This window comes from Saimiri boliviensis, chromosome 3 (assembly GCF_048565385.1).
Source record: "Saimiri boliviensis isolate mSaiBol1 chromosome 3, mSaiBol1.pri, whole genome shotgun sequence".
Taxonomy (NCBI): domain Eukaryota; kingdom Metazoa; phylum Chordata; class Mammalia; order Primates; family Cebidae; genus Saimiri; species Saimiri boliviensis.
In genome coordinates, this window is record NC_133451.1 from 128,829,017 (window position 1) to 128,854,707 (window position 25,691).

The window sequence follows — 25,691 nt, forward strand, 5'->3', positions numbered from 1 at the left end:
TTAAAATTGTTATTTATATATATTTGAACCAAAGCAAGTGATTCCACATTAATCAATAGTAATTTATTTTTTACCAGGAAAAAAGGAGATACAGTAAATACATTTTTTAAAAATCCTATTGAGAGAAATACATCATAGCAATGAAGTTATGACATAAAAGAAATGTATAAAATCAGTCTTATAAAGAAGCTTAACCCAAATAAAATATATTATCCACACGAATGTCACAAAATATTTTTTTTAACTTTGGCATGTAATTTTGGTGTTTTTTTTCTAAATAAGTCTTTGCCTTTGTAGTATGAGACAATACGAGATGCTTAGGTCTATAATAATATATGTTCATTTAATTTAAATGTTATGACTGTACTACATACATATGAAAGTCAATTAGTTTTATGGGACTCAAGCCAAAAGCTAATATTCACTTTCAGCATCTCGCCTCTCCTCAGTTTCATTTTCAGTTTCATTTTCTACTTATTTTAATGACATCTTTGCCTTGATAACACTTTTTGTAAAGTTCTAGATATTATCAATTTATTTTTGATCAAAGATTTTAAAGATTTAGCTCTCTTGCAGCAGGTGCCCATCTGTCATACCTCAGCATAAACGTATGTCAATGTTCCTCTCTTTCCATCATGTCCCATTGCTATCATATAATTTTAGATTAAATCAGTATTCAGTTTTATAAATAGTACATTTTTCTCCAAACCAAAGGTATGTAAGATATTCCCTTTTTAGTTCAATCATGTTTGCTCCAGGAGTTCATGACATTCTCTTACATGCTCCATAAATACCATAGATTCAACCTCAAATTCTAGAATGAAAATGTAATTTTACTTTTAATAATTCATGAGTATTTAAAAATTTGTGTTTTATTTTTTAAATGACTATACCTCCCTGCCTTCCTCAGTCCTCTGACCCTCATCTGGAATGTACTTTCACTCAAAACTTACTTTCCAGCTTTAAAAAGTTATAGCCTTTCTCTTGACCCTAGAATTTTCATTCCCTTTCTTCAAAGGTCAACCTCTCTTTTCTTTATCTCATGTCCCTCTTCATCTTATTGTATATTATTACATTGCTTGATGTAATTATTTTCTCTAACTAGAAAAGTAAATATTTTCAAAGGGCCCTTCTGAAGATGTTTTTGGTTTACTTTGACCCTCAAAGGATGGTTTGCCAGATTCAGCTATCTAAATTAAAAAGTATTTTCTCTGAGAAGCATGAAGAACTAGATATCCAGGTCCTATGCCATTCCTGAATCTTCTGTATATACTCTTCCTCTTCACACATCTTTCACTTTTCTGTGTTTAAAAAAATGCGATTAATAATGTATTGACGTGAACCTCCTTTTCATCTATGTTTAAGGTACTTCTATCTTCATACGAATGTTCTTTATTTCTGGGAACTATTCTTGTGTTAGCTCCTTGATCATTTTCTCCTTCCGTTTCCTCTACTATAGGAGTCTCTATTGTTTAAGGCAGTATATTTTTCTCAACTTTTAAAATTCTTTTCAGTTTTATTTTCTAACTATGTTATTATATGTTTTCTTTTGCTGGTGGACACAGCCTGTCTGGAGCAGCAGCTGTGGTGATGCCAGCTGCAGTGGGGAGGTATGGTTGAGGCTATGAGGCTCCACGGAGCTCGCAGGAGCTGGGAACAGGTGGGATCCCCACCCTACCTAGTTAGCACAGCAGGAGCTCTGCTCTCTGAGGCCACAGTCACAGCTGCCCAGCGATGGCTCTGGACTCAGGTACTCCTGTGCTCTTGGGGGCTCAGGAAGCCTCATCCTACCCCTGCATGCTCAGAAGTGGCTGTTCTTGCTTCCTGGCCTCTTCCCACTCCCAGAGCCCAATCCCGTGTGGAGCAAAGTTATGGCTGAGCCCAGCTGCTGTTGTAACCCAGCTGGGTGTGCACACCCTTGGGGTGGCACTCCCATGCCAATCCTCTGACATCTCGGCCTCCTATGGACTTTGGGCACCAACAAGCATGAGAGGAAGGCTAGGGGGCACTGAGGGAGGCCCTTTGGAGACTTGAAGTTGCCTCTCAGCACAAACAGCCTGGTTGCCATGGTTGGCATGTTGATGATCGAAGGCAGACAGATTCCTAGGTAGAAACAGTCAGGTTTCCCGTGAAACCCCATCTTCAAGCCAGAAACGGCCTGAAGGATGGGGACCCAGCTACTAGTCCCAGGCAAAGTCCACAGCCTGAAGTGGAAACTTCATTGATGAACATTTGGCCAATTTTCAGCCATCCATTGACACCCATGGACCAATCAGCATGGCTTCCTCTCTTTGAGCCCATAAAACCCCAGACTCAACCAGACTCAGACTTTGTGACTACCACTTGTAAGAAGGAGAACCCACTTCAGGTTTCCTCAACTCATCATCAGGACAACCTCCTCATAGAAAGGAGCCACACTCTCTGCATCATGTCTCCACTGGGAAGTGGACATTCATCAGGACAACCTGCCTGTGGAAAGGAGCTACCCAATTCTGGTCTCCTGAAAGCTGTTCTGTGGCTCAATAAAGCTCCTTCCTGCCTTGCTCATTCTCCAGCTGTCTGTGTACCTCATTCTTCCTGGTTGTGGGACATGAACTGGGGACCCACCTGGCAAGACTGAAAGAGCTGTAACACAAACAGGGTTGAAACATGCCCCCTGCTTGCCATGTTGCAGATGATGAGAAGGAGAGAAGACCTTTAGAGCCCAGACCTATGTGCTCCCGGAGCCAGGACTGTGACATGCTGTAACACCCTCTTTGGGGCTCTACAGCTCCTGGTGTCTCCAAGCTTTCAGGTGCCACTTCATTCCCCTTGTCTAGATGCTGGTGTCCACAGCAGAAGCCTTCTGGTGCAGCTGGCAGCATCACATGGAACTGGCACCTGTGCTGGCATTTAGAGCTGCCCACCCTACTGCAGCTAGCATGCCTGGCTGTGTGCAGTAGCCAGACACCATGCTGGGTCACTCACACACCCCTTGCCACTCTGCCCTTGGTTTGCCCTTGGCAGGCATGGCATCCTGTCCAGTAGTGCTAGCCAAGGGCAGCCTGACAGGCCAAATGGGCAAAATGAACCCAGCAGACATAAGCAAAACCCAAGCAGAGGCACTGCTGGCCACAGATGTTTCTGGCTTGTGAAGTGGCACCCTAAGGAGCCTGTCACACTTTCTGAAATGTATGTCTTAATATCATTCTACACTCTCTAAATGTACTGGTTTTATAGTATAGTGTTCTGTTTTTTGTGAAAGTAATATCTTCTTTCCTTATCTTTATTTAGAATATCTCTTAAGATAATTCTATACTTTCTAAATGTACTGTTTTTATAGCATAGTGCTCTGTTTTTCATGAAAGTAGTATATTCTTTTACTTAACTTTATTTAGGAAATCAGTGATCAAATTTGTTGTCATTTTTCTTTCCTGGTACATGCACTATTTTGTATCTCTGTTTCTTTTAGGTTTATCTTTCTTTCTTTGGTGTTTTATTGGTTCTTCATTACCTGATGAATACTTTGGTTTGCTTTTCCTATTAGAAGATATCTGCAAACATCTGGTTATATTAAGGAACGTAAAAAATATTTAATCAAAAGGTGTTAAAAGTTTTCAGGGAATCTGTGAGCATTTCTTGGGGCTTCCTGACTAGAGAACTTAAGGTTAAATTGCTAGGCAGGCACACGGTCATTTCACTTGATGAGTTCCAATCACTGGCTTATTGTTCTCCTTGGTTCCAACAGAGAGGTATCTTTGTCTTGTTTCTAGGAGAATGGAGGTGAGAGTGGAGTGTGAGTGAAATAGGAGAAAGTTGATTGCGTGTTTACTGTAGCCAAGGGAAAGAGATTGGAGAAATTGATCACCTTGACTTTCACATTGTTGGGAAAAGCGACAAAGGAGAAAGGACTTACAGAGTACCTACACAAATGGGTTATGAGTAACATATAAACAAGGAACAACAAACTGCAGAAGGCAGCAGAAGGCCTCTGAGGAGGAAAGTGTCTCCATCCCTCATGTTCTGGTTCAGAGTGACCTAGGCTCTGTTGCCAGAAACATTGTGCTCAAGGACGTAAAACCCTTGGTAGCACTATTATGTAGTCAGACTTGTAGGCTCCTTGTAAGGCCTGAGTTCCACCAACTATACATAGAAAATAAGCGAAGGATAACCACATGTTCTGGTTTTATGAAACTTCCAAACCACCACTGTTATCAATCGTTAAGATGACCATTTCTGGCTCACTGATTCAATTCCAGCTCACTGATTCACTCCACTGTCATTCCACTTCTGCCCTGTAGATCAAAGTGATTGTAATCAATAAATAGTGTGGATGATCAGAGCTTGGGACCTTAACTGTCTCCTCCAAAGTAATAACTGGTGGCCCCCTGGTCTCACCGTTTCTCTTAATCTCTTTCTCATTCCTTTGTCGCCACTGAACTCAGGGTACCCATGGGTGATGTAGGGTTGGCTCCTACATTCTGGTGCCCAATGTGGGGTTCATGGATCCCTACATTCTGGCACCCAATCTGTGGGGCTCATGGATTCCCTACACACATGACTCCCTGTATTTCCTATATAACAACTCTGTCTTCACCAAGCTAAAATTCCTTAATCTACTGCATGGCTGTTTGAAAACCTGCAAAGAGAAACAAAGTTTTGGCAGGTAGAGAAAAGTCACCTAGTAATTTTATTTGTAGGATTCAAACAATGCCCCTGTTTTCAGATACACTTTTACTCATGCTTTTAAATGGATATATATAGTTCCCAAAATTACTGAAGTCATTCGGAGTTCCATTGTGTGATACAGTTTATTTCTAGGGTCTTCTTTCTCCTATCAGACATTTAGGTTTTGGTTTATCAGGTCCAATATTCCAGTTAAAACATGTGCATATAACTTTCATGTTTATAGCTCTTTTCATTATGTATCTCTTATGCTTAAATTTGCTCACCCACAGTCTTTATTCTTTGTAGATTAATGCATTATCAAAAAAATCCCCTTACAATTATTTTGTTGAGGTTTCTTCAAAGAAAAAAAAAGTGTTCATGTTTCTCTGCTTACATAGAAACCTTTCTATTGGTATGAAAAATCATGTGGATCTATACTTATATTTAATAATATTTCTGATACATTTATCTCTGAAAATAAATATAATTAAATATGATGAAATAAAATACAATGGAATAAAATATCCGAAGTATGCAGCTGTTTCTACTATATTCAAGATATTGAGCTTTGGACTAAGTACACAAAATTTAATAACACATCAGAATGAAGAACTTTTTAATATGATGAAGTATTAAACTTAGAAAATATTTGATCACAATAATGCTTGGCTCATATTTCCCATGAATGCTGATCAAATGATACCATTTGCATCTGTCATGGAAGAATATGTTTTGTCCTTATTGATTACTCTGCACAGTTGCCATTCATACATGTTTTTACTATACAGTTTCATTTTATGTTGCTTGGTTTAACTGTGTATGCCCTGTTTTTCTCTATAATAACTTACCAATTTTGATAAACAGCTTTTTAGAACATTATTGTTAGCAACTATTGTTATTGGGAAAAAGCTAAAAGCAAAATTTTGCAACTTAAAAATTATAGATGGTTTTACAGCTTTTTGATTAAATTTACCTTGATCTTTATTTCATGTAGAAAGACAGTTTTCAGATAAACAAGTAGCATTCTTTTCTCCACTAAAGTGTTCTATAATTAGAAACATACGCACTGGAAATGACAAAGGGTACAAAAATGTGTGGGGATTTAAAAATGAGAAAATAATTCAAATACATATTAATAGGCTAATTTTTAAGCTAATCTATGTTTAAAGTTCATTTATATATGTCCTATTTTTGATAATGGAAACACGAATGAAAAAACATAGTAAAATGAACTAAAAAAAGTAGATCATTAAAATAATAATGATTCTTTGTTGACTTCTCTTCCAGATTTCATGTCACTGCAAATAAAACCATCTTTTTCACATTAAAAGCATAATATAGTTGATAAAAATAATGATATCAACATAAAATTAATAATAAAATTGTACTTAGATGGAGTATGTGACATTTATACATCCAAATTTTTAGTTATATGTAGTAACATATCTGTTGTAAAAACTGTTCATGTAAAAGCAAATCATTAGAATGAAGAGATATCATTTTGGGGAGAAATACACACACACACACATACACACACACATACACACACACACACACACACACACACAAACACAGGCACAAAAATAATCCCAGAATATTTATTTGAATGATTCTTTGTGAAGTTAAAGAACCTTATTGCAAAAGCATTTCAAGAAATGTTCTTCAGCATGACTTGCACATCTGGGAAAAAGCACACACTTATAAGTGATGTGTGTTTGAAGGGTTCAAACATAAAACCGTCTTTGCTTTAGTAGCTTCATTAGAGAAGAATTACAATGGCCTATTATCTTTTATTAGATTACAGATTAAGCATGTCAATGAAATATTTATTGTAAATAAAATGTATGTTGGCCTTTAACTATATGGTGTCAATTTTCAGTGGTATGTCTTAGGTTGGTAATTTCAAATGGAATATTTTATACTTAAAATTGTAATTAATCAATACATATTTTGAATAATGATTATCTTTAGAAATGTTGTGAGGAAAAAGCAGCATACAGAGTCAACTTTTATGATTCTTTCTTTAAGAATAGCTTTAACCTTTTATTTACTTGCATGACTGCCTTGTACCCTAGATAATGATTTAACTTTGAGGATATTTGCAGAGCAAATGCCACTATATGGATGGCTTTGATCCCAGACTCAGAGACTCCTGAATAGGGGAGTTGAGATAAGTTGAGTCAGGAGCAGACAAAGGAGAATCTGGTTAAAAGATATTATGATGAGCAAAACCAGAAAACCTTTTCACATGTGAGTCCTAAAACAAGATCAAACCAAAAATACCTGCAGCCATGAGGAATAATGTCTGGATGTAAATAAGCTTTGTGATCACAGGAAATTCTATTACTTTTTACAACCACTAATTATGCATCTGACTTCTCTATTGTATAGGCCATGTAAGGTATAGATTTGCATTTCCTCTTTCAATGACATAAACCAGGGCAAAGAAAGTGTATTTATTCCTGGCCTTTTGAAAAATAAATTCCTCATTTTGGCACTGCCTTCTCAGCCCTCCAGACCCCCACTTCCTGTCTCCCTTTATTTCCATAAGTGCAGGCTCTCTTCCAGGTTCTGGGACCCTCTTGCAGGTCCAGAGATGCCCGGCAGATGTGCCGTCCTGACTGTCCCCGACAGATTACATGATCTTTCTCTTGCTGTCCTTAGCATTTTTTTCTTCATTTCAACCTTGGTGAATCTGACCATGTTGTGTCCTGGGGTTACTCTTCTCGAGAAGTATCTTTGTGGTGTTCTCTGTATTTCTTGAATTTCAATGTTGGCTTGCCTTGCTAGTTTGGGAAACTTCTCCTGGATAATATCCTGAATAGTGTTTTCCAATTTGGTTTCATTCTCTCCTTCACTTTCAAATACACCAATCAAATGCAGATTTGGTATTTCCACATAATCCCATATTTCTTGGAGGCTGTGTTCATTTCTTTTCACTCTTTTGTCTCTAATCTTGTCTTCTCACTTTATTTCATTGAGCTGATCTTCAATCTCTGATATTCTTTCTTCCACTCGATCAATTCTGCTATTGAACCTTGTGTATGCTTCACAAACTTGTGTATGCTGTGTTTTTCTGCTCCATCACATCATTTACGTTCTTCTCTAAGCTGGTTATTCTAGTTAACATTTCATCTAACCTTTTTTCAAGGTTTTTAGCTTCCTTGAATGGTGTTAAAATATGCTCCTTTACTCAAAGAAGTGTGTGATTACCAACCTTCTGAAGCCTGCTTCTGTCAATCCATCAAACTCATTTTCTATCCAGTTTTGTTCACTTAATGGCAAGGAGCTGTGATACCTTAAAGGAGAGGATGTGTTCTCATTTCGGTAGTTTTCAGCCATTTTGCTCTGGTTTCTTCCCTACTTCAAGGCTTTATCTTCCTTTGGTCTTTGAGGTCAGTAACCCTTGGATAGGGTCTCTGTGTGCCTGTCCTTTTGGTTGATGTTGAAACTATTTCTTTCTGTTTGTTAGCTTTCCTTTCAACAGTCAGGCCTCTCTGCTGCAGCTCTGCTGGAGTTTGCTAGAGGTCCACTCCAGACACTGCTTACCTTGGAATCACCCACAGAGGCTGCAGAACAGCAAATACTGCTGCCTGTTTCTTCCTCTGGTAGCTTCATCCCAGAATGGTACCTGCCAGATGCCAGCCAGAGCTCTCTTGAATGAGGTGTCTGTCAGTCCCTACTGGGAGGTGTCTCCCAGTCAGTATACATGGGGTCAGGGAGCCACTTGAGGAGGCAATTTGTTCCTTATCAGAGCTCAAATGCTGTGTAGGGAAATCTGCTGCTCTCTTCAGAGCTGTCAGGCAGCAATGTTTAGGTCTGCTGAAGCTTTACCCACTACTGCCCCTTTTCCCAGGTGTTCTGTTCCAGGAAAGTGGGGGCTTTATTTATAAGTCCCTGATGGGCTGTTGCCTTTTTTCAGTGATGCTTTGCTTAGCAAGGATATCTAGTGAGCCAGTGCCTGCAGCTGGTAAGCTGTGTTGGGGTCCACCCAGCTCAGATTTCCCAGCAGCTTTGCTTACACTCGGGTTGAAACTGCCTACTCAAGCCTCAGCAATGGTAGTCACTCCTTCTCCCACTGAGGTTGAAAGTCCCAGATTGAGGTCAGACTGCTGTGCAGGCTGTGAGAATTTCAAACCAGTGAATCTTAGCTTGCTGGTCTCAGTGGGAGTGGGACCCACCAAGCCAGACCATTTGGCTCCTGGCTTCAGCCCTCTTTCCAGGGTAGTGAATGGTTCTGTCTCACTGTCATTTCAGGTGCCACCGTAGTATGAGAAAACACGCTGCAGCTAGCTTGGTTTCTGCCCAAATGGCCACCCAGTTTTGTGCTGGAAACCCAAGGCCCTAGAGGTTGTGTAGGTTCCAGAGGGAATCTCCTGGTCTGCAGGTTGTGAAGACTGTGGGAAAAGTGCCGTATCTGGGTCAGAGTGCAGGGAACATCCCTAATGGCTTCTCTTGGCTAGGAGTGGGAGTTCCCTGGCCCCTTGCATTTCCCAGGTGAGGTGTTGCCCCATCCTGCTTTGGCTTACCTTCCTTGTGCTGCACCCACTGTCCAACCAGTCCCAGTGAGATGAACCAGGTACCTCAGTTGGAAATATGAAAATCACCCACCTTCTGTGTCAATCTTACTGGGAACCATGCACTGGAGCTTTTCCTATTTGGTCATCTTGCCCAGGCCCATATTCTTTAATTTAAAGGAGAATAATAATATGACAATCATTTAAGTTTTTCCTTGCAAAATTGTCAACTAGATCTAATTATCAATAAAGCTATAGGAAACTTTGTTTTCATCAGAAATTCTTCCTTTCTCAGACAGATCGGTAAATATTTGTGAGTGCTGGAAAACAAAATTTTAAAAGTCTGTACTATGAATACTAATCTAGATAATATCTTTTTTATAAATCAGGTTTCAAATGTAATTGCTTCTTGATGGACATCTTAGCTATTTCTTAGAACTCAAAAACTAATAAATTAAAAAATAAAACACGTAATGCCAACAAATAATTAATCTCATCATTTTGGCTAGAAAATACTAAGAGGAAGTGATTAACATATCTTTAAAAAAATTGTTGTCTTTTTTTTCCTGTGGAAAATATATTGATTTAAAGTTCAATATTACATATTCAACATGTAACTAAGTACCAGTCAAGAGAAAGGATTTTTAATTTTATATATTGTTATTTATTAAACTCTTATTAATACTAATTATTAAAATTGTTTTTTTACTTTGAACACTGATATGGTTTGGCTTTGTGTCCCTATCCAAATATCATCCGGAATTGTAATCCCATTATCCCCACATGTTGTGAAAAGACCTGGTGGGAGAAAATTGAATCATGGGGGCAGCTTTTCCCATGCTCTTCTTGTCATAGTGAGTGAATTCTCATGATATCTGATGGTTTTATAAGTATCTGGCATTTCCTCTGCTAGCAGTCATTCTCTCTCCTGCCACCCTGTGAAGAGGTACCTTCCACCATGATTCTAGGTCCCCCAAGCCATGTGGAACTGTAAATCAATTAAACCTCTTTTTTTTATAAGTTACCCAGTCTCAGGTATGTCTTCATAGCAGCATGAGAACAGACAAACACATATCCAAGATATATGGCTCTTTAAACAAATATATGCCTCTGTGATAGAGGGAAACAGCTTGGATAATATTGAAACTATTAAAGTTCTTATGAAATGCCCTTAAGTATTAATTATTTAACAGAAGTAGTATTATATGGATGGTAGCTATGGTAGCAGTGGTTTTCCGTACATAAATTTAAAAAGAATTTGATATTTCATTTCTCAATACATTATGTTGAATAAAATTAACTGAACTTAGTACTAATCATAATCTTTTAAGTATGATTAAAGGCTACATCTTGCATTTGATCATATAATTCATCATATTTGTCTTCTTTTGTATTCCTTTATTCATGTGCTTTATTTATGTTTATAAAGCAGAATTGAATATAATATGTAGATTAATATTAGGAACTGTAAGATTACAACTCATATAAAGATATGGAAAGATTTTAGTTATCTGCCTGAGTATTTCAAATTCTTCTTTTTATGCATAAGACATATGAAACTTTACATGTTTGAATTGTTTAAAAAGTGAATTAAATTTAAAGGCTATGATGTTCATTTGTTATCATATGGATTCGGTGGACAGAAAAATGTTTGAGTATTTAATTATTTAGTTCACATTCATTGTATCAATATTGATTCATCATATCAATAGTATATGAATAATCTTTCCCCCTCTTCTTGTTCTCTCTATGTAAATACATTTGAATGAGATCAACAATTTAAAAATGGTTATATGTGAAATTGATACACATCCATAATTCAAATTAAGTTCCTCTACTCTAAATCTGAAAATAATCTTATAATAAAGAACCTTAGTTTTGAACTTAAATCACAAAATGTGATCTTTGTTGTTTTCAAAGATGGGTCAAATAATGTTAAGGGTTTCTTAGAAATTTATTTGATGTACTCTTTAATCTGAGAGCATTTAATAACGTCTTCAGTGACTTTATTTCTTCAGTCAATATCCTTTGTTCATAACTTTTAGGCCAACTTTACCATTCTAACTTATCTAATAATGATATCAGATTTAAATTGAATAACCGCTTTCTGATTTAAACTGAATGAGAGCTGATTAGTAAGCTTTTTCAAGAGACAAAAAAAAAAAAAAAATCGCCAAGATCAAGAGCTGGATAGTATAACTGAAAGTAAACATAATAACTCAAAGATGGAATTTTTCAAACACTCATTTTTGTATATTTTTCTTTAAGCAGTGAGCATTTATCATAATGGAAACTGTTTAGTCAAGAACAGTTTTTTATTTTCATTGAAAAGATAAACTAAGTTGCTGTATATTAAATAGAAAGCATATCAAGTTTGTAAAACATAACAGTCACTGAACAAAATGAATTTTTAAAATTGCCAAGGCTTGCACATATTATAAATTGTAACTGTTTGTATTACTTGACTCTTAAGTAAAGGAAATATACTGGATATATTTCCTAGTAAATTATAATAAATTAAAAATATTGATGTGTCTGTCCTCCCTCTTCTACCCCACTAAGATAACTGTAAAACTATCTTTTAAACATGATGTAAATCTGTAAGTTCAAAGAGAACAGGATATTGGAAAACAATAGAAACTAGAAAACAGAATAAAGAACAGCATTTGTTTGTTTGTTTGTTTGTTTGTTTGTTTGTTTGGAATGTGTTAGGTGCCTGCTGGGAAGAATTTCAAAATTGAGGGTGGAGACAGGAAAATAGACAACATCATTGGCAGCATGCTAAGAACAGCATTGGTTTTTAAGTTCTAAAAAAAAAAAAAAACCTGTGTATTAAATCAGTAATGGGAAACTCTGGAAGCAAATAGATTTAAACTCCAGAACCTCAAAGAAATCCAAAGAACTTCAAATTGAGGGTGAAGGTGGGAATTGAAACGGAAGAATTGGATAAAAATCTGTTTAAGAAGGAGATAGAATACCAGATCCTCTACCTAACCCTGAATAGCCAGTAAACATTTCATTCCATCCTGGTACAGTTACATAAGGCTAATCTTTGGAAAGCTATAAGAAAGTATTATTAAAGTGGTTGGATTAAGTGATATGAGAGGTTTGCTGAAAACAAGATGTTTAGAAAGGATATTCATAATGAAATGTAAGACTTCCAGGCAATGCAATACTAGAATATGTATAGAAGATGAAAATGTATTTTTCTGGAGATATTACCTACTGCCTCAAGGCAGATAAAAAAGATATAAATTAAAAATTGGCTTGGAGATTTCCCAGAGAAAGAGCCCATATATCTTATTTTAACTGAAGCCATTAGAAGACAAGCATCATCAATACTCAGACCTAATCAATACTTAGAAATTCATTCTCAAATATTAACAGAAAACAAGGAATCATGAGACATCTGAATTAAACCCTTAATAGAAAAGACTGCAACAAATTTAAAAACTAAGAAGAAAAACCAAAGATTTTTACAAAGAGATGGCAACTTTAAACAGTTGTTTTATTAATATTCTCTGAGGGACATAAATGTATATGAAAGGAATATTAGGGAAAAAATAACCTCTTATGTGTTAAAAATATAATTTCAGAGACAAAAATGCAACAGAAATGTCAAAAGGTACGTTTGTGAAACTATCCCAGAATATAGAAAATACAAGAGAAAAATATATAATAGGTTAAAAAATAGATCAGCCAAGAGACTCAATATAAGAATAAAGTGAGTTACAGAAAGAGAATAGGTAAAATTGAGAGGAAGAACTATCAAATAAATTATTCTAGCACATTTCTCAAAATGGAAGGAACTTTCATACTAAAAATGTTCATTGTTTCTCCTCCTTACCCAATATTATACATAACCACATATGTCATAAGTGAAGTTTGCCCAGGAACATGGCCTGAAAAAGGAACACATGTAGAAGGAATTTGTTTTGGAAAGGCTTTCAAGAAGCACCAGCAGGGAACATGGAAGCAAGATAATGGCCAGGTGCAGTGGCTCATGCTTGTAATCCCAGCACCATGGGAGGCTAAGGTGGGTCATACACTTGAGCCCAGGATTTCAAAAACTAATTTTGTATTTTTATAGAGATAAGGTTTTGCTGGGCAAACAGTGAAATCTATGTGTAGATTTACTCTATACATAAATGTATTTATTCTGTACAAAATAAAAATATTTATTTTCTACAAAAAATACAGAAGTTAACTGGGAATGGTGGCATACACCGGTAGTCCCAGATACTTAGGATGTTGACGTGAGAGGACTGGGAGGTCAAGGTGGCAGTGAGCCATGATAGTGCCACTGCACTCCAGCCTAGGTGACAGAGTGAGACTCTGTCAAAAAAGGAAGACATTAACATATGTACTATTTAGCAGCTAAACTTTTCCAAAAACTAGGCAAGGCCAGGCTGGGAGACTCTGAGAAAGAGTAAAATTGTGCCTCAGAATTATGTCAACTGAGGAGTAAGGTAGATGGGTTATATCTAACAACATTCTACTCATCACTAGGTAAGGACTGACTTTGGGGACGTTAAGTATGTGGCAACTTCGGCCTGTTATACACCTAGACCAAGTATGATATAATTTTTTTCTACCTGAAAAAATCCTCAGGTAGAAAGATGCAAGTAACATAAAAGCAATCTTCATTTCATATAGGTGAGTGTTTAGATAATATAAGCAGAGAATTCTAGTGTCAACAACAATGCACAACTTTTCACACCCAGATGCATTCATCTGAAAATTGTTTCATATTAATTCACTCAAGTTCATGAATCACTCTTCAAGATGGTGGCCTTTTGTACTTTCTAAAATAATAATAATAAACTTTAAAATTACATAGAAGAGGAAGATTAGAGGACAAGTGTTGAGAAAATTGGTCTGAGGGCCCTAACTGATAAGGTACTTTTTCTCCTACACAGCACAGTTTGTATTTCCTTGACTTCCAGTCAGCACTTCTGCTGGTACAGTTAGCTTGTACAAGAGTGTGATTCAGATATTCAAACCTGAAGGCTGAGCCCCTGATTACTGTGCCCTTATCAGAAACTATTTGCTGTGTTCACTCACAGGTATCACGGAGCACATGAGCACCAAGAATCACTTCAGTAAGTCCCTTCGAGTTTCAACTAGCTCTTCCATGTCTTAATTATTTAGTAGTACTCCTCTTCTCCTTATGATAAACAGGATCCATTATAGGGAAACTCCACTTTTTTTTTCAGCTGCTTTACTATCATGAGGTATCAAGATGGCTAGAAAGCTGTTGTAGCTTTAGGTTGATTAGAAATTGTCATGTATGTACCTATTCAACAGTCTTGCATGTTCTTCACATGTACCACAAAACGTAAAATGCAGTAAAATGTATATTTAAAAAAAAGAAAGAAGAAAGAAAAAAAGAAAAGAAAGAAAAAGGAAGGAAAGAAAGAAAGAAAAAAGAAAGAAAGAAAAAGAAAGAAAAGAAAGAAAAAGAAAGGAAAGCAAGAGAGAAAGAAGAAAGAAAAAGAAAGAAAGAAAGAAAGAGAAAGAAAGAAAGAAAAAGAAAAAGAAAGAAAAAGAAAGAAAGAAAGAGAAAGAAAGAAAGAAAGAAAGAAAGAAAGAAAGAAAGAAAGAAAGAAAGAAAGGAAGGAAGGAAAGAAAGAAAGAAAAAGAAAAATTAATTTGGCCAGGTCATTTGCTAGAAGTATTCTTCCTTAGTAAATGGAGTCTCTAGGCTGATAGAAGTTAAAGTTGTAGAGGTGGGAATCAACATTTCCCAGTGGGTTACTGGAAATGATGGTAACTGGGTTTCTACTGGTGCTCATTGCTTTCCAGATCCATATATTTAGCTCCGAGGAATACAGTTTTGCTTAAAGCCTTTTGCTTCAAAACATACGTCACATTTTGAAGAAGAGCACTCAGGTATACAGAATTATCATTCATAAATTGGCATCTTAACTGCACCTTCAAAAGCCATTCTGACATTCTAATAAATCAGTATCCTCCAGAAGTAGAAGGTAGTGTCAAACAATTCCATGTTTATATGTCAATCTAGAAATTATTTTTGCTTTTTCTCTTTTGTTGAGACAGGGTCTTGCTCTATCACCCAGGCTGGAGGGCACTGGTACAATCACAGCCTCATTGCAGCCTCAGCCCTCGGGGTTTAATTGATCCCCCACCTCAGCCTCCTGGATAGCTGGGACTATTTTTTGTAGAGTTTGATTTGGCCATGTTGCTAGAACTGGTCTCAAACTCCTAGGCTCAAGTTATGTACCCGCCTGGCCCTCCCAAAGTGCTGAGATTTGAGATTTAAGCCTCTGTGACCATGTTTGTTTATTTGTTTGTTTTCACATAGGCTAGAGTACACTGGCATGCTGTTAGCTCACTGTAGTAACCTTGAACTCCTGGGCTCAAGCAATCATCGCTCCTCAGCCTCCTCAGTAGCTAGGACTGCAAGAGCTGGTAACCATGCCCAGCCATATTTTAAAATTATTTTTGGTACAGACAGGACCTCTCTATGAGGCCCAGGCTGCTTTTGTACTCCAGACGCTAAGCAATCTCCTTACCTGAGCCTCCCAAAGAGTTGGGATTATGGGAATGAGCCAAAGCCCCTAGCCACTAGCAATTTTTTTTTTAACTATTAAATGGGCCCCTTGGTCTAAGGCAATGCTAGGCATAATCCCACAACCATATTTCAGATACTTCACATACTTTAGATACTGGAGTTTGCTGAGGCACTTGAGTCAGGAAAGTCAAAGTCATACCTTGAACAAGCATCAAATATACTAATAGTATGGATGGATTGTGTTTTTCTAGGCTATAAGGAACATAAAAACAATTAACTTGTTACCAAATAGCTGAACTGTATCACACTGAAGACACAGCATTAGTCTTGGCTGCTCATTGAGTGAGCATTCCCAAAGATGTTTAAAATAGACCTTAAATAGATTTAGAAGAAGATGTAGCACAGAGCTGGGTTCATGCCCTACCCTGTCTCTGCTTCAATAGCTGCCATTTTCAAAGGGCCATCACACAAAGATTAGGATGACCTAAATGACAGAAGCTGAATGACCTATGTGAGCAAGTCATTTGTCCATACTGTTGTTGGACAATTTTCTGATAATTGGCAAGAGACAAAAAGTCTTTTAGAAGTCTTTGTTATTCTCGTCTTATTCCTTTCAATCCTATAAGCCAAGCATCTGCAGCCACTGTGTTATAAACATTAAGTATCAATGTTATAATAAAATATTTAACAAAATGTTTTATAAATAAGTCACAGGAGTTTGTTCAAAAATCTAAAATGTTAAAAAAAGATAGCTAGAAAATGTGAAAAATTTAGGAGAGATAACTGTTTGCATAAAAATACAGTAAATTATTTAAAAATTATATACATAATTATGAAGCAGATCTATATATGATAATACAGAGTCTTTTTCCAAAACACTAGGAATCATAGCTGTGTGTATGGAGGAATTTGTATTATATGGATGTAGATAGACAGACAGACAGAGAGGCAGATTTGGAATATTCTAGTGAGAATAGGTAGTCCATTTTATAATTTACATTTTTTTGTATTGTATTGTTTTCAAAATCAAAATCAGTGACGTGCTTTGTAATTGAAAACTATAAAATGCATTTCAAAATTATGTCAAAAATGTCCCAGCCTTAAAATATTTTTAGATTGTCTAGACTGATGCAACATAGTCACGGATGCAAATGTGAACATGAACCAGAGAATAGAAATCACAAAGCAGCCAGTTTCTCTTGCTCATGCATTAAATACTTTTGGAGTCCTAGAAGCTATAGTGAACTGAAGGAACATAATCCTGTGTTGCCATGTTTGCTGTGATTGTTGGTTTTATGGAAGGAACAATGGCTTCATTTTAATCATTTCTTATAACAAACTGTTTATTCTCTGACAATACAATGTATATTTCATGATGGTTAAAGATGTTATATTGCACATGATCCACATTTCATTGATTTGTTTTTAGAAACCAGAATGCTTAGAAGTAGTAACTCCTCTGATGAGTTCCACTTGAAGCTGTAGAATGAAATCTGTCTTAGCAATTCCGAAGTGGACTTGGTGGTTCTGAATGGTAACTTGCTCATTATAATTTTAGTAGAAAGTTACAAAACAATATTCTGCACTAAGTACAAAGTCATAAAATCAAAGTTTCTCCTTTTTATTTAAACATTTTGTGAAGGTGTCTTAGCTGAGCAGCATGCATCATTGCACTGAGAAAATTAGTGACTGGAAATGTTAAGGGGACAATGAAGCTGTTAAATGCTATTGGCATCTTGGTCGTCTTTAAGTGTCATTTAAAACATCATCTTAGGTGCCTGAAAGGAAACATTTATATAATTACAATCTATACTACTTATCTCTAGTGGCATACCAAATTACTACAATTTTAGTAGCTTAGCAACATGTATATATGTATAGTTCAGGAATTTGATCATTGACTGGAGACTATTTTGCTTCAGGGTGTCTCTCAGGGGACTTAATTAAGGCATCGGCCAGGACCAACACTATCTGAGAGTCTGACTGGGGGAAGGATCTACTTCCACACCACACGCATGGAGTTTGACTTAGACTTTTGGATTGTTGGACTCTTTGGTGGTGGGAGGTCATCCTCAGTTCAGTCCCAGTGTCACACTCCTCCCCAGTGTGGCAACTTGCTTGTGAGGGAATGATCTAATAAAATGAAAGCCATAAGTTTGTAACATCAGCTCAGGAAGTGGCCACAACCTTAGCCATATTCCCTGTTGGTTAGGATCAAGCCTCAAATCCTGCAAAATTCATTTAAGATTCATTCATTTTATTGCCTGAATCAGTAGCTCCTTCCTTTTTATTGGTGAATGATATTTCACTATGTGGATACACCACAGTTTATTTGCCTATTCAGCAGTTCAAGGTAAACGTTGTTATTTTCAGTTTGAGTAATTATGAATAAATGTACTATAAACATTCTTGTACAGTTCAGTGTGAAAATAAGTACTTAATTCAGTTGGATAAATACCTAGGAATAGTATTTCTGGGTCTTATGGTGCTAGTTAATATTATAAGAAGCTACAAACTATCTTCCAAAGAGACAATGCCATTTTGCATTCCCTTTAGCAAGGAATTATTGCTCTTATTTCATATTTTGATGTACAGTGTGTTCCATAGCACTTTTTTTTAACAACTACTAATGTTGAACAAAAATTTATTCAATTACTCCATTTTTATGTATCTTTTTTGATAAAGTATCTTTTCAGGTTTTCCTTAACCCAATATTTATTATATTTATTGGTCTTGTTTCTTTACTTTGAATTATAATTTTTTTAATCTGTATGTGTTTCAGATAAATGTCCTTTAGCATTTGTGTATGCAATTCACATGTAATTTCTCTCAGTCTGTGCTATAATTTTCCATGATTTTAATAGTGTGTTTCAAAAGCTAAGTATTTTTTTAAATCTAAATCCGTTTAATACATTATTATTTAGTTGATTGTGCTTATGATTATATGTGAAATCTCATCATCACATCAGCATTTTCTTCTAGAAATCCTATGGTATTGCCTTTTACTTTGGATTAATGAACCACCAGAGTTGATTTTTGTGTAACATGTGGGGTATACTAAGGGATTTATCATTTGCATACAGAAATTCAGTTCTCTAAAAACCATTTGCTTAAAAGATTATTGCTTATCACTTGAATTGCCTTTACAGTTTTGTCAAGAATTAGTTGGCTATATTTATACTGGTCTATTCATAGACTACCTATTCTGATTGAATAATCTGTGGCTAGCCTTGATTAACACTATTATTTTGTTCACTAAAGTCGTTGCCTAGTAAGTCTCGACATTGGGTAGCGTGGAGTCAACAAGCTTCATTCTTTTTCTGAATGGTTTTGACTATTGGAGTCCCTTTGCCTTTCTGCCTAATCTTTGGAGTTAGCTTGCTGACATCTACAAATATACTTGCTGTGATTTTAATATTAATGTTTTGAATCTATCTGGAGAGGACTGACACCTAAGCAATATTGTTTTGCAATTCAAGAACATTCTATATATAAATTATCTAAATATGTAAATATATATATTTTTTTAGTTTATCAGTGATTTGTGTTTTATCAGCATAGAGATCTTACACATATGCTTTTCATTTCAACACAAATACTATGTTTTTGAGGAGTAGGAATATGTATGTACACATGTGCAGAGTAATATAAATTATTTTCATAATTTCATATCTCATTGTTTCATTGCTAAAATATAAAATATAATTGACATTTTAAATTGCCATTTTATATTAAAACATTGCTAACCTGACTTAGTTTTCTAATTCTTGTTTTGTAGGGTCTTCGGAGACTTAACAAAATCAGTCATGTCATTTGAAAATAAGGATAGCTTTAGGCCCTTCTTTAGACTCTACCTGCATTTTATCTATTTTCCTTGGCTTTTCACATTGGCTAGAACTTGTAATAATGTTGAATAAGAATGATGTGAGAGAATTGGTAACTGCAACAGGATGCTGATACAGTCACGGAAATTGCATACATTGTTTATGTTCTATCTTTCAGGGATCATTGCAGAACCTCCCTTTTTGTGGAGTTTATTCATAATCATTGTTCATTTGTTTGTTAAATGAAGAAAGATGAATTTATTCACTGTTACTCCATTTTGCTTACAGTTGAAATATGACAATTCTTTTAAGAGAAAAACACTGTTTAAGGTCAGACATTGATTACAGTTAAAATAATAGAACTTGTAGAAAGTTAGTGAATGCACAAAGTTTCTTATAAGTAGGATAACTTCAAAGTTAAAAATGAAATTTAAATAAAGTCTTAACTTTACATGCATTTTGTAGCATGTAATAAAATTGTGTAATTTAAATATATATAAAATTAATATTTTTATTTTGCTACTCACATAGACTCCAATTTACTAAAACAAATTAACTCCATATTGTTTTATTCTTTTGTGTCCATAATAGAATATTTTCTGATGGTTCCCTTTGAAAGATATATTTTAATTATGTACCTTCCTACAGCTCTCTTCCATTTTAATTCTCCTGATTCACTCTGTGTCTGAAGTATCTATTACACAAGCCCCTATGCAAGCTGGCTCTTATCTGGAATTGAACAGTGGCTATTAGAGGAGAGGTGCCCAACCTTTGTGGCACCAGGGACTGGTTTCATGGAAGACCATTTTCCCATGGATTGGGGGTGGGGGTGAAAGGGGGTTCACGATTTTGAGATGGAACCATTTCACCTAAGATCATCACTTACGCTAATTCTCACAAGGAGTACACAACCTACATCCCTTGAATGTGCAATTCACAATAGGGTTCCAGCTCCTATGAGAATTTAATGCCTGATCTGACAGGAGCTGGAGCTCAGGCAGTAATGCTCACTCGCCACATGCTCACCTGCTGCTGTGTGAGTTGGATCCTAACCGGCCACGAACTGGTACTGGTCCATGGCTGGGGGTTCAGGAGTCCTGTCTTATTCCGTGTTCTTCAACTCTCATCAGAAAGACCTGCCTTTATTTCACTTTCCACTGAATGACCCACATCCTGAGTGCAGTAAAACTGCACCTTACATTGTCTCTTCAACCCGTTTTTTTTTTTTGTTTTTTTGTTTGTTTGTTTGAAATGGAGTCTCACTCTGTTGCCAGGCTGGAGTGCTGCGGAGCCATCTCGGCTCACTGCAACTTCCACCTTCTGTGTTCAAGCGATTTTCCTGCCTCAGCCTCCCAAGTAGCTGGGACTACATTCAATGTGTTTTAAATACTTAACAGTGGTTTTAGTTCAGCAGAATTGCCCTTACTAATACACTTATTTTTACCATGAGTAGTCCAGAAAACAAACTGTAGCACAGAGTTCTGGGGATAGGTTACTCAACTCTGAGCATTAGCACATTACGGCTTCCTTGTGGGTGATATGACAGAAATAATTTGTATGTGACTAAGGTTATTACATATTGTTGCACAAGTGACATCATAGATGAAGGAAAGGTTTAGGAAAATCAAGTAGAACTTCTACATGCAACTGATAACTGCTGCATAAAGCTGATGCAGCAGAAATTGTGACTACAAAGATTGTAGAATGAGCTTACATTACAGAGATTTAAGAAATTAAATAAGCATAAGCCTTGGGTTTTAAATTCTCTGCTTAAAATAGTAATAGAAATACAGAGCACTTTGTGCAGGTTTTAAAACAATACCTTACTTTCTAAATATTCAAGACATATATACTTGAGAGTCATGCTCCAATTTGAATTTGGTAATTGCTGAATTAAAATTCAAGTTTCATACCCAAAACTGCCAAATTTATTAAGATAAGGTTTTGGCATCATGGGGTAAGTGGGAGTAACATAGGCTTGGCTTGCAGACATTAGTGTGGATAAGATGAATAGAAAATCTTTGAAACACAAATCACTCATCCTTATGGCCTCCTAACCTATAAGGTAAGGCTAATTCCTAGAGGAGAATTATGTGCAGGAAGAAATTGCCTACATGCTAAATGAATTGCAAGATCTTGTAAGTCTTAATAGCAAAAACTGTGTGAGCTTGTGAGGGAATATACTGTAGGAGAAATTGACTGGAAGATAAGGCTGAATTTGAGTAAAATTATCTATACGAAGGTAATTAATTATATTTGGCAATGTAATATACTAGCTCAGGCAGATGGAAGTAACCTTAACATTTTGCCTGGTTCAATAAACGAAGTCTTGATTTAAGAGTGTCACTTACATTACATGATGTAAGAGGCCAGAACTCAGTCTAATATAGAGTAAAAAATGTAGAGATACAAATAGTATATTCAATTTATTATGTAAAATTAGCTTGCCTTTCACTAATAAGTGTTCACAGAAAGGGCCAGAGGACAATTGTTTCTACAAGGCATTGCAAAATATGTCAAAAGAAGAAAGAGTAAAATGACGGAGGAGAAGCCTACACAGTTTGTTCCCTCCATCCTCAATGTCCACAGGGAAACCAAATTTTAATAAATATATACTCACTGAAAAGCATCATTGTGAGAACCAAAAATCAGGTACGCAATTACAGTACTCAGTTTTAACTTCATATCCCTGAAGGAGTCAGGGGAGGAGAGGTAGTCTTGAATTTCTGATGCCACTTCTTCTTTTTCCTCTGTCAGTGGCTATGCTGTGTAGAGAGAGAATCTGTGCACTTAGGGGAGGCAGAGCACAGAGACTGGGGGACTTTACATTGAACTCAATGCTGCCTTATCACAGTGCAGAGCAAAGCCATGCCAGACTCAGCCAGCACACGCACATGGAGGGAGCATTAGACCAGACCCAGCCGGAGGGAAATTGTCCATCTTAACAGTTGGAACTCAATTTTTTCAGCAAGATTTTCCACCACAGGCCAAAGTACTCTGGGGCCCTAAGTAAATTTGAAAGGCAGTCCAGGACATCAGGACTGAAATTCCTAGAAAACAATTAGTACTAGGCTAGGCTAAGAGCCCTTAGACTAGGGTAATACATGATCTAGGGAAATAACAGCCATGGTGGCTAAGTGATTGTTTGCACCTCCTTTTCCCCAAACCCAGGCAGCACATCTCATAGAAATGAAAGTGACTCCTTACTTCTGCTTATGGAAAGAAGAGCAAAGAGCAAAAAGGACTTTTCCTTGCATCTTGGATAACAGCTCAGCCACAGTAGGATAGGGTACCAGGCAGAGTCATGAGGCCACCATTCTAGGCCCTAGCTCACAGATAGTTCTATACACACCCTGGGCCACAGGAGAGCCTGCTGTCTTGAAGGGAAGGACCCAGTCCTGTCAGAATTCATTAACTGCTGACTAAAGAACACTTGGGCTCTAAATAAACAAAAGCAATACCTTGATAGTATGTTGTGGGCCTTGGACTCTGTGACATGCTGGCTTCACATGTGACCCAGCATATTCCCAGCAATGATGGCTACAGGGAAAGACTTCTTGTGTTTGAGAAAAACGGGGAGAAAAATAAAGGGGACTTTATCTTACACCTTAGGTACCAGCTTGGCCACAGTGGAGCAGAGCACCAGGAAGACTCTGGGGTTCCCTGAGTTCAGGTTTCAGCTCTTTGACAGACAGTATTTCTAGATCTTCCCTTGGCCAGAGGGGAGCCTACTTCCCTGAAGGGTGAGTCCCATGTCTAGCAGCATTTACTACAAGCTGATGAAAGGGTCCTTAGGCTTTAAGTGAACATTGGAAGTGGCCTAGAAAAATGTTCCTTTGGCTGGTGGTGGTGGAGGTCACAGGGAAAGGTGCCTCTTCCTGTGGAAAGAGGAGAGAAGAATGGGAAGGACTTTATATTGTGGACCAAGTACCAGCTTAGCCACTTAGAACATAGGGCAAGCTCTAAGCTTTTTGGTTCCAATTCCTGGTTCCCTTTCCTTTCAGAGGGTGAGGAAACCTGCTGCCATCATGGAAGAACACAAACCTGGCTGGCTTCACCACCTGCTGGTCGTAGAGCCATAGACCCTTGAGTGAACATAGGCGATAATAAGGTAGTGGCTATAGTGGGTCTTGGGCAAAACCCTGTGTAATTCCAGTGGTGGTGGCCATGGGGATGTTGGGATCACCACACCTCTAGATCCAAGTGGCTCAGGACAGAGAGAGAGATTTCATTTGTTTGGGAGAAAGTAAGGGAAAAGAACACAAATCCCTGCCTGGTAATTGAGAGAATTCTTTCGGATCTTGTTTAAAACCACCAAGGTTGTATCTCTACAAGTCTGCAAAAACCACAACATTTTAGAGCTTGTGGCCCAAGTCCCTTTGAATACCTGGAAAACCTTACCAAGAAGGGCAAGAAAAACATGTCTGGACTGTGAAGATTGTGATAAATACCTTACTGTCCAAGACTTAGGCATTGATGAACATCTACAAGCATCAAGATCATCAGGAAAAAATGACCTCACTAAATAAATTGGCACTGGGGAACAATTCTGGAGAAACAGAGATATATGACCTTTCAGATGGATAATTCAAAATAGCTGTTTTGAGGAACTCAAAGAAATTCAAGAAAACATAGAATGAAAATTCAGAATTCTGTCAGATAAATTTAATGAAGAGGTAGAAATAAGTAAAAAGACTGAAGCAGAAATTCTGGAGCTAAAAAATGTAATTGACATACTGAAGAATGCATCAGAGTCCTTTAATAGCAGGATTGATCAATCAAAAGAAAGAATTAGTGAGCTTGAAGACAGCCTACTTAAAAATACAGTCAGAGGAATGAAATTAAAAAAAAAAAAGTGAAAAACTGTGAAGCATGACTACAAGATCTGAAATTTAGCTTCAAAAGAACAAATCCAATAGTTACTGGCCTTAAAGAGGCAATTGAGAAAAAAATAGAGATAGAAAGTTTATTCAAAGGGATAATAACAGACAACTTTCCGAATCTAGATTAAGATATCAACATTCAAATACAAGAATGTTATAGAACACCAAGCAGAATTAACCCAAATAAGATTACCTCAAGGTATTTGATAAGTAAATTCCCAAAAGTCAAAGATAAAGAAAAGATACTAAAAGCATCTAGAGAAAAGAAACAAATAACAAACAATGGACTTCTAATAAATCTGACATCAGACTTTTCAGTGGAAACCCCACAGGTCAAGAGAGAGTGACATGACATATGTGAAGTGCTGAGGGAAAAAATACTTTATCCTAGTATAGTATATTCAATAAAACTAATCTTCAAGCATGAAAGAGAAATAAAGAACTTGCCAGACAAACAAAAGCCGAGGAATTTCATCAACAACAGAACTGTTCTACATTAAATGCTAAAGGGAGTTCTTCAATCTGAAAGAAGAGGATGTTATTGGCAAGAAAAATCATCTAAATGTACATTACTCACTGGTACTAGTAAGCATACTGGAAAAATACAGAATATTACAACATTGTAATTGTGGTTTGTAAACTATTCTTAAGTAGAAAGACTAGGTAACTAACTAATCAAATACAGTAACTACAACAACTTTCTAAGACGTAGTACAATAAGACATAAAGAGACAGAACAAAAAGTTAAAAATCAGCAGGATGAAGACAAAGTGTAGATTTTTTAATTAGTTTTCTTTTTACTTGTTTGTTTATGCAATGTGTTAAGTTGTCCTCAGTTTAAACTAATGGGTTATAAGATAGACAGTATTTGTAAGCCTCATGGTAACATCAAATTGAAAAACATACAATAAAAAAAAAAGAAAAAAGAAAAAGCAAGAAATTATACTACCAGAGAAAATCACCTTTATTAAAAGGAAGATAGCAAGGAAGGAAAAAAGGAAGATAAGACCAAAAAACAACCAAGAAACAAATAACAAAATACCAGAAGTAAGTCCCTACTTATCAATAAGAGCATTGGATATAAACGGACTAAACTCTTCAATAAAAACACATGGACTGTCTGAATGGACGAAAAATCTAGCTCCAATTATCTGTTGCCTACAATAAACACACTTCACTTATTAAGATACACATGGACTGAAAATAGAATGATGAAAAAAGATATTTTTCAGTGACATGGATGGAGCTGGAAGCCATTATTCTCAGCAAACTAACATAGGAACAG